This window comes from Leptinotarsa decemlineata, unplaced genomic scaffold (assembly GCF_025532065.1).
Source record: "Leptinotarsa decemlineata unplaced genomic scaffold, Ldec_3_MD MMD2_tig00026299_RagTag_RagTag, whole genome shotgun sequence".
NCBI lineage: Eukaryota > Metazoa > Arthropoda > Insecta > Coleoptera > Chrysomelidae > Leptinotarsa > Leptinotarsa decemlineata.
The window spans coordinates 9,224,453-9,234,197 of NW_027412676.1; positions in this window are offsets into that span (position 1 = coordinate 9,224,453).

Here is a 9,745-nt window from a genome sequence, read left to right on the forward strand (position 1 = left end):
ATCCAGATATTGTTTCAATAATGCTTGAAACTCTCTATAGTCTGCCTGAGAATGATTAGAGAGGGGACGGTTTCTTCCGATATTGGCTAAGGTATGGCTGTATCGTTACCCTTGATGTTGGAATTACTAGGAATCCATGCCAAATGTATGCTGTTTCCCTTTGTGACGGCTCTATATATAATTTGTCTGGTACATAATGAAAGGTAATCGCTATTTGCAGATATGGTTGACCGGGAAATTTTGCGCTTTTGATATCGTTCTCAACAATATATTGAACTGCTTCTGAGATGGCTGTTATTTCAGCTGCACATATTGAAAAGAAAAATGGTAATCGTCCAGAATGGTGTAGGTAGTGTGGAAATCCCAACGTTACCGCGTTCATCTTTATATACATCGGTGAAAAAATATGTGTGACAAATTGTTGCTCGGCGAGTCTAAGAAAATTCTGGTGGTTGTCGTTATCTTTGGAGAGATTCATTTCGTGTTGGGGAATTGGAAAGATTTGACCATGTAAACTATAGCGGTAACAAGGAAAATTGGGAAGCAGCATAATATCTGGGATATGGGGTATAAATCTGATATATGCAGTAAGGTTGGGGGAAAGACAATTGAGCTGCCAATATGTAGGATATTGAATATATGTATCATGCAACTTCATTACGGAATGAATATTGGGATTCACGTAAGATAACAATTTAGAAATGCATCTCACTCCCAGCCAATTTCTTCTGTGAGCAAGAGGCATCTCTGAGCTTTCTGATAAGTAGACCAGATACGAGAGTTTTGGAGCGTATTACCTAGGGGACGTAATTACGGTAGTGAGTGGGAAAGAGAGGTGCGCGACGTGATCGACGCATAGAAGGATGGAATGAGCATCGAGTAGATTCAGTAGATAAGGGCGCGGTGGAATTACAAAAATAACGGTATAATATTATTAATGAACGAAAAATCGGATTAAAGAAAAAAACATGGCCACCAACGTAATAGAAAAAAACATGTCTGGACATATTCAATTTTGAGTAAAATAGACAGTAAGAGATAAAATGTGTTCAAGAAAAGTGCGCCTAGTGGACTTGAAAGTCGCCGAATTGAAGCAAGAATTGGAGGAGAGGGAACTGGATTCTTCCGGAAAAAAATCAGTACTCCAGAAGAGACTATGGGACAACTTGATTGAATCAGGAGAAGATCCCGAAACATATTCATTCGAAGTTTCTGGGGGTGATTGGAGTTCAATAATGAGCAAACTCGATGGACTTCAACAAAATTCGGTAAGTCTGGAGGAGAAGCTTCTGGAAAATTCGAAGTGCCTGGAGGAGAAGCTTCTGGAAAATTCTAAAAGTTTGGAAGATAAATTTCTAGAGAATTCGAATAGCTTGAAGGAAGAACTTCTTGAGAATGCAGAAGGCTTTGTAGTGTGGCGAGCCTACTCGAAGAAAGAATAGGAACCATTGAGACAGAGATAGATAAAGAAGCGAGATAAAGAAAACAATTAGCAGGTTGCAAAACAAAATTGTTAATTCTGCCCACCACACAGAAACGGTTACTGAAAACTCAATTCCGGAACTGAAAGATGTTAAACTCAGTTCTGAACCAGGAAAGCTCTCCATGAAGCCGCCCCAGTTCGATGGAAAAACTCCTTGGGAAAATTACCGCCGACAATTCGAAGCTGCGGCCAGAGCGAATGGATGGCATTCAGGAGAAAAGGCGGTAGCATTAACATTGGCGTTGCGTGGAGAAGCAACGAATATCCTGCAAACCCTCACGGCCCAGGAACAGGAAGACTATGACCAACTTGTAAAGCATCTTGAACTGCGGTATGGACAGGCCCACCTAGAGCACGTTTACCATTCACAGCTCAAGAACCGCTGCCAGAAATCAGGAGAATCCCTACAGGAGTTTGAAGCCGACATAGCTCGATTGGTCCGTCTGGCATATCCTGCTACACCCGAATATGTAATGGAGCGGTTAGCAGTTCAAGTATTCTTGGATGGACTTCGCGACCAAGAAACGAGACAGGCCTTGACGCTAGCTCATCCCAAACATCTCGTGGATGCACTGGCAAGCGCTCTGGAGTTTGAGGCTGCAAAACAATCATGCAAGAGCCAGAGCAAAGTTCGAGCTATCGAGGAAAATGGACAAGTGCCTGCTGATATTGAGGCCACCATCAGAAAAGTAATGAAAGAAGTGTTGCCTGAGAGGAAACAAATAAGATGCTGGAACTGTGGTGAAATTGGACATGTGCGTAGCAAATGTTCAGCCTTTGAAGAATCGACACCCAAATCAGGAAAATTAGAGGGGGCAATCGTCGGCCTGTACCCAGCAAGCTCCCGTAAAAAACGCACATGTTGCCGTTCTCCAACGACAAGACAAAGGTGTTTTCGTAGACGACCTCATCAACAACGAGCCTTGCACCATGCTGCTGGATACAGGTGCGACGAGAACCATTCTCGGGCCAACCTTTGCCAAAACACCGGCAAAAATTGAACCGTCAAGCTGGAAGTTACGCACTGCAACAGGGGAGCCAGCCAATGTACTTGGAGAACTACCAATTGAATTGGTGTTGGGCAGCACAAAATTGAAACATCGTGCATTGGTGGCGGACATCGAGGACGATGCGATTATTGGAATGGACATAATGAATTCCAGAGGGTTCGAGCTGAATTTTCAAGACGGCATCCTACGTGTCGGCGGAGAAGAGCTGGTGCTTCATGGAAGAAACGAAGAGATGATTAGAGTCCTGCTGGCCGAAGACGTGTGCGTATCTGAGAGGGCTGAAACCATACTAGAGGCTCGCTTGGACGGTGGTGCGAGCAGCGGGAATGTGGTAATGTTCGAGCCCAAGATACATGACGAGAAAATTGGACGAGGAATCGCACTGGGGAAGACCCTGTTGCGTGTTGATAAAGTTGTGCCGGTCAGGGTCATGAATGTCAACTACTTTCCCGTGACCTTGAAGAAGGGAACAATGCTGGGGCACTGTTCGTCCATTTCCTCTGTCACACGGAGTGTACGCAGTTCAGTTAGCCAAGCCAACAACTTGCCTAAAGAGTTGGAGAAGTTACTTGACATTTCCTCCAAAGACATACCATCAACTCACCGTTCTAAATTGAGGGAGTTATTCAAGAGGTACCAGGAAATCTTCGATATTGGAGAAGGAAAAGGCGGCAGAACGAATGTGGTTCAGCATAGAATCGACACTGGGAATGCCCGACCAATCCGGCAATCGGCTAGAAGACTCCCTCTTGCCAAGAGAGAAGAGGCAGACAAGATAGTCAGCGATATGGGAAAAGAAGGAGTCATCGAACCTTCTGACAGCCCCTGGTCTTCCACAGTCGTGTTAGTGGAGAAGAAGGACGGCTCGAGAAGGTTCTGCGTGGATTATCGCCAACTAAATCACGTGACAAAGAAAGACAGCTACCCTCTTCCAAGAATCGACGACACTCTAGACACGCTAGCCGGCTCCACAATTTTCTCGACCTTGGATTTGAAGAGTGGATATTGGCAAGTTGAATTGGCCCCAGAAGATCGAGAAAAGACAGCTTTCACCATCGGCTCAGGATTGTGGCAGTTCACGGTTATGCCATTCGGGCTTTGTAATTCTCCAGCGACCTTCGAGAGATTGATGAAGACGGTTCTCAAAGGGCTCTCATGGAAGACGTGTCTAGTGTATCTCGACGATATAATCGTGGTCGGAAAATCGTTCGACGATCACTTGAAAAATCTGGAAGAGGTGTTCATGCGTCTGAGGAGTTCTGGATTAAAACTGAGTCCCAAGAAATGCCATCTGTTCCAGAAAGAAGTCCGTTACCTTGGCCACGTTGTCTCGGGGGAAGGAGTGGTGGTAGACGAACAAAAGATCAAAGCAGTTAAGGATTGGCCCATTCCGAAAGACATACATCAGCTTCGGAGCTTCCTTGGTTTATGCACCTACTACCGCCGATATGTGCTGGGGTTTGCCAACATCGCCAAACCATTGACTCGCCTCACAGAAGGGCAGATCCAGTTCCAGTGGTCTGAGGAATGCCAAGACTCATTCAAGAAGTTGAAAAGAGCTTTGATCAACGCTCCCGTTTTGAGCTATCCCTTACCTGACGGAAAGTTCATTTTGGATACGGACGCCAGCAACGTAGGACTTGGAGCAGTCCTTTCTCAAATCCAGGATGGACAGGAGAAAGTTATTGGCTACTTCAGCAAAACGCTCAGTAAACCAGAGCGTAATTACTGTGTCACCAGGCGAGAGCTGTTGGCCGTAGTCAAAGGTGTAGAGCATTTCTACAAATATGTGTATGGAAGACGATTTCTGTTGAGAACGGACCATGCAGCTCTCAAATGGCTTCTGCAGTTCAAAAATCCCGAGGGCCAAGTAGCGCGCTGGATTGAGAGATTACAAGAATTTGACTTCGAAATAGAACATCGAGCTGGGACTAGCCATAAAAACGCAGATGCCTTATCACGGAGACCTTGCCCCGATGACTGCTCACATTGTCGACGAGCAGAAGAGAAGGAAGCAGCTATTTGTAGAACTACAGCTGTAGACGACAACTGGGAGGATGATAAGATCAAGGAAGACCAAGAGAAAGACCCAGATCTTGATTTAGTCATCGAATGGAAGAAAAGTAATCAAAGACCAACGTGGCAGGACGTAGCAGGTTATTCGCCAGTGGTCAAGTCCTACTGGACACAATGGAACTCCCTTACTTTGGAAAACGGAGTTCTGAAGCGGGTGTTGAAATCTGAAGACGGTGCAGAAGAAAGGCACCAGACAGTGGTACCCAGGAGCAGACGACGGGATATGCTCAAAGAAATCCATGATGGAGACACTGGAGGACATCTGGGAGTAACGAAGACCCTCCAGAAAGTAAGACAACGGTTTTACTGGTTTAATTGTCAAGCCGACGTCAAGGACTGGTGCAGAAAGTGTGCTGTATGCGCTGCCAGTAACGGACCTAGGATACGACCGAAAGCTCCAATGCGCCAGTATAACGTGGGTAGTCCTTTCGAGAGAATCGCCATCGATATATCGCCGGCCCGTTCCCGGAGTCCCACCATGGGAACAAATACATCCTGGTAGCCATGGACTACTTCAGCAAGTGGGCAGAAGCCTATGCCCTGCCCAACCTGAAGCCTTGACCGTCGCTGACGTCCTGGTAAAGGAATGGATATGTCGATTTGGTGTCCCATTGGAGCTGCATTCGGACCAGGGTAGAAATTTTGAGTCAAACCTGTTCCAAGAAATATGTAAACATTGGACATTCGAAAGACCAGAACCACAGCTTTACATCCACAGTCCAATGGAATGGTGGAACGAATGAATAAGACTATAAACCGCCACTTGTCCAAGGTAGTCTCTGACCATCAAAGAGACTGGGATCAATACCTCCACCTGTTCCTGCTGGCTTATCGTTCAGCAGTGCACGAGTCAACCGGCCAAACCCCTGCCAGTATTATAATGGGACGAGAGCTGCGGCTTCCTTGCCACCTAAAATTTGGGATGCCTCCAGAACAAGACACTGCGGGGGAAGACTATGTCAGCAAGCTTCGGCAGAGAATGGACGACATTCATGAACGAGTCCGTCTGAACATCCGGAGTGCCAGCGATAGGATGAAGGAGGCCTATGACATCAAGGCGAATGCTGGAGGATTCGAAATCGGCGACCTAGTTTGGCTGTACAATCCTAAGCGCCGCCGTGGTTTATCACCGAAGTTGCGGAACTCGTGGGAAGGTCCGTACAAAATCATGAAAAAGATTAATGACCTCGTCTACCGAATCCATAAGCCACCTCGAGGAAAGCCTAGGGTCGTCCATTTCAATAGACTGGCTCCTTATGCTGGAAATCACGACCAAGTTCGCGCCCTCAGACCACCAGAGGATGAAATGACGTTCCAGCAATTCATGTCCTTATACTCGAACGGACAGAAGGTCGTACATGGGGTAACTCGAGAAGAGCCACGAGACCTTTTCAAGGTTCCAGTTGATTAGGCCCTAGCTCACTGCGTGGCAGAGGATCTCCAAATGTCCAAGGGTATCGCTGTGGTATTCAACAAGAAATTCGGTCAGCTTCAAACATTACGAGAACAGAATCCACAAGTCGGAGGAGTGCTACAGTTGAAGAAGGGTCAGAGAAACATCTTCTACTTGGTGACCAAAAAGCATTCTCGAGACAAACCATCCTATGAAGATGTCTGGAGGAGTCTTACTAGACTGAAGGAGACGATGCTCGACCAGAATCTCGTGGAGTTGGCGATCCCGAAATTAGCCTCTGGGCTCGACAGGCTGGACTGGAGAATTGTGAGAAGCATGTTGGAAACGATCTTCAGATCCAGCGGCATCCAGATTTTGGTGTGTGGTAACCATCTTCCACGACCGAGCATAAAGACTGTGGAGTGTTACTTCCATCGAACTTCACAGTGCAAATATGGAGAGTTCTGCAGGTATCGACACACGCCAAGGATGACATTTCGGGGCGAAACGTCTTTAAGGAGGGGGCAATGTAATGAATCTGAGGCCGGCCCTGACCGATGTCCCAGTCAGCAAACGCATGACGCATCGCAAAATACCGCGAAAACTCCGGATGGGTCCCGAAATCCGCAGAGGGATCCGGAACGTTCGTTGACGATATAAAAACGTCGCTCTTCGTCCCGAAGAGTAGTCTGTACCAATAAAGCGAATCGAGCGGTTAACAAACGGTGAAGATAAATTAAGCGTTAGTTACTGAGTGGTGTAAATGAATTAGTTGTGATAGTGAAGTATTGTTAAAATAAATTTGTTTAAGACAGTTAATTCTTTAATTCGTTACAATAGGTACATTTAAGATGGTAAGGAGTGTGATTTTTTTTATTATTAATATAATTCCAGAAGCTTCTAGGATTATTGTTGATGTTATTCTCTATTTTATTTATGTATGCTTGATGGTAAGTGTTTCTCAAGGTTTTGCACTTATCTCTCAAATAACAAAATTCTTCATATTTATAGAAATTTCTATTTTTGTATTCTCTGTGAACCAATTTCTTCTTGAAAACTAATTTTTTCAGCTCAGAATTGAACCATATTGGGAAAGTAGAAGCTTTATATTTTTTTTAGTGGAACAAAGTACTCCAGAGCTGTATAGAGAATATTGTAAAAATTTGTAACTACAATATTTAAATCCTCATTCTTCAGTATTTCGGTATCCCAGTTGATACTTGCCAAAAAATCATTCATGTCATTTACAAAGTCATAAAACTGTTCATCATATTTAAGATATTCGTTTGTATCATTTTTCAAATCAAAACATTCCGAAGAATGATGTAATGTATTTTGAAAAATTGCGTCCGATGGATTTTGAACAGACATATTCATGAATGATGAAAAAATTAAATCTAAGTAAACTTTTCTTGAATTTGGAATATAATTGATTTGATATAAATTATGGAAACTAAATGAATGTAATGAAGCTAGTGCAGGTGAGTTTTCTGGACAGTCAACATTCAGACCAAGTTCTCCATTAAACCAAAATGTGTCGTGTATATTAGTCACCACAAAGGATAATCTTGCTAGTACAGTATTTTTCTAAAATATAATCAACGGTAGCAGTATGTTCCATATAAGTATTCACTACAGAAGAAGGAGGAATATATACACCACCTATAATGATTGTTGAAGCACCTACTGATATTTTAACATACAGATGTTCTATATTGTCAGGATATATGTCGATTAACTCAGTTATTAAAGATTCTCTAATGGCTATTAGTATTCCTCCTCCTCTTTTTTTATCGCTATTTGTTTGGTCTCTATCTAATCTATATGGCTTTTAAAGCCAGTTCACTATCGGAAAAGTCTCTATTAAGCCATGTTTCTACTATAATTATAATATAGTTTGAACACATAACACTTTGTTGAAATTCTAATATTTTTGTTCTCATCCCGCCGACATTTTGAAAATACACAGAAAACTGATTGGGTTTCAATTTTTTGCAGCCGCTTCAGTGACTTGAGGTACTCCAATCACATATCTTATTGAACATTCTCTCCCCTATCATCGACTTCTTTTTTCATATTTTGCCAGTTTTTTACTTGTAGTGGAGTTAGATCAGCATTAATGAAAAATTTGTTTTCTTTGAGTGCATCTCTTTCATCTTTTGATTTATTTAACTTGTTTGCATCTTCTACACTGGTAAAAATAACTTTCAACGCAGGGTTACCACTTTTATTCTTCTGTCCAACTCTGAATATCTGTTTAATATTAAATCCTCATGAGTTACTTCTTTAACTATTTCCTTAACAGTATTCAAGTCTGAGTTGTGAGAATAACCTTCTGCTAGATTGAATATCATAACATTGTTCATTCTTTTTTGTCTCTCGTAGATTTCATTTATGACTTTCTTCGGAAAAAGATGTACATGTTTCTTTTTGAATTTCTGATTTCAGTTCTTCAACCTCAGAAAGCAACTCATCAATTTTCTTGATTAAATTGGGTACTAATCTTACCCCTGTGAGACAATCATCACAATAAAACTTCAACAGCCGTTTTCCTTTTAAGGCCATGACCTTTAATTCAGATGCACTTAGATTCGAACATTCTGCATGCATTTTGCGTTTACAACCATCACAACTCAAGGGCAAGTCATTTCCGGTTATTCTACATTTTAAACAATCCATGGTGTAGTATGTTTCTAGAGATATTTACTGAATCCTGACCTTTCACTTGTAGGATGCTTTATTTCTATTTTATGGGCTGTTCAGGCACTTGAGATTCCGATATCACTTTCAGGTATTCTGCCTAATTGTAAACTGATGTGAAAGGGAGTGCTTAGGATGGCTTCGTTCTAGTTTAACTATATGGATTTTAAAAATTATTCAATTTTCATTAAACTCAAAACTTGAATTTGATGTTTCTCTTCATAAAGTTTTTCACGGTATTATCACTGTTGTTTTGATATTGAATTTGAAATTTTTGAAGGTAAAGAAACCACAAAATTTTCACCTTATATCAGAGCTCCAGCGACACACGTGTGCACTTCTACCCACTTCAGAGCAATACTAGAGATAGATCAATTTCGTTGATATATCAAATTTGTAAATAAATTACATGTAATAAATTATTTATAAGATTATTAATATTTTTTAGTAATAATGTTATTCTTGTCATTAGTTAGTTTTGGACGTCAGATATTCAAAAAATTGACATTAATGTCTAAATTTTGTGATCTTTTCATCATAATTATTTTTCAATTTCGATAGCTCCCCTGATTGTTGGAAAGTAGAAGTTTTCATTACTTGCTATTATTTTTGTGTTCTCAAAATTGATGTTAAGTCCTTTTGCCAATACCTGTTGGAAGAGAAAAGATGTGGTGACTTTTCCCTTCATTGATAATTTGTGTTTACACCTGTGTATGTTGATTCGCCTGTTAGTCTGGCCGATGTAAGTCTTGTCACAGTCTTGACATGGTGCTTTGTAAACTCCAGTGGTGTCTGATCCTTTGGATTTATACGTTCTGATACGAATATTGTTACTATGTTGTGTTGACAGAGAATTCTGCTGGTTTGTTCTGTGGTTCCTTTAATATTTGGTACCATATATTCATTACAAAATGTTCGTTTCAAAACATCTGAAACTCGCTTATTTTCCCTTCAAAACATAATTTCAATTTTGAGTCCACAGAGTCCTTTGAAAATACTTTTTACAAAATGAATTAATTTTAAAGGACCAACAAAAATTGTATACAAAACAAACAAACTTATAAGCATATCTTCATAGTATAT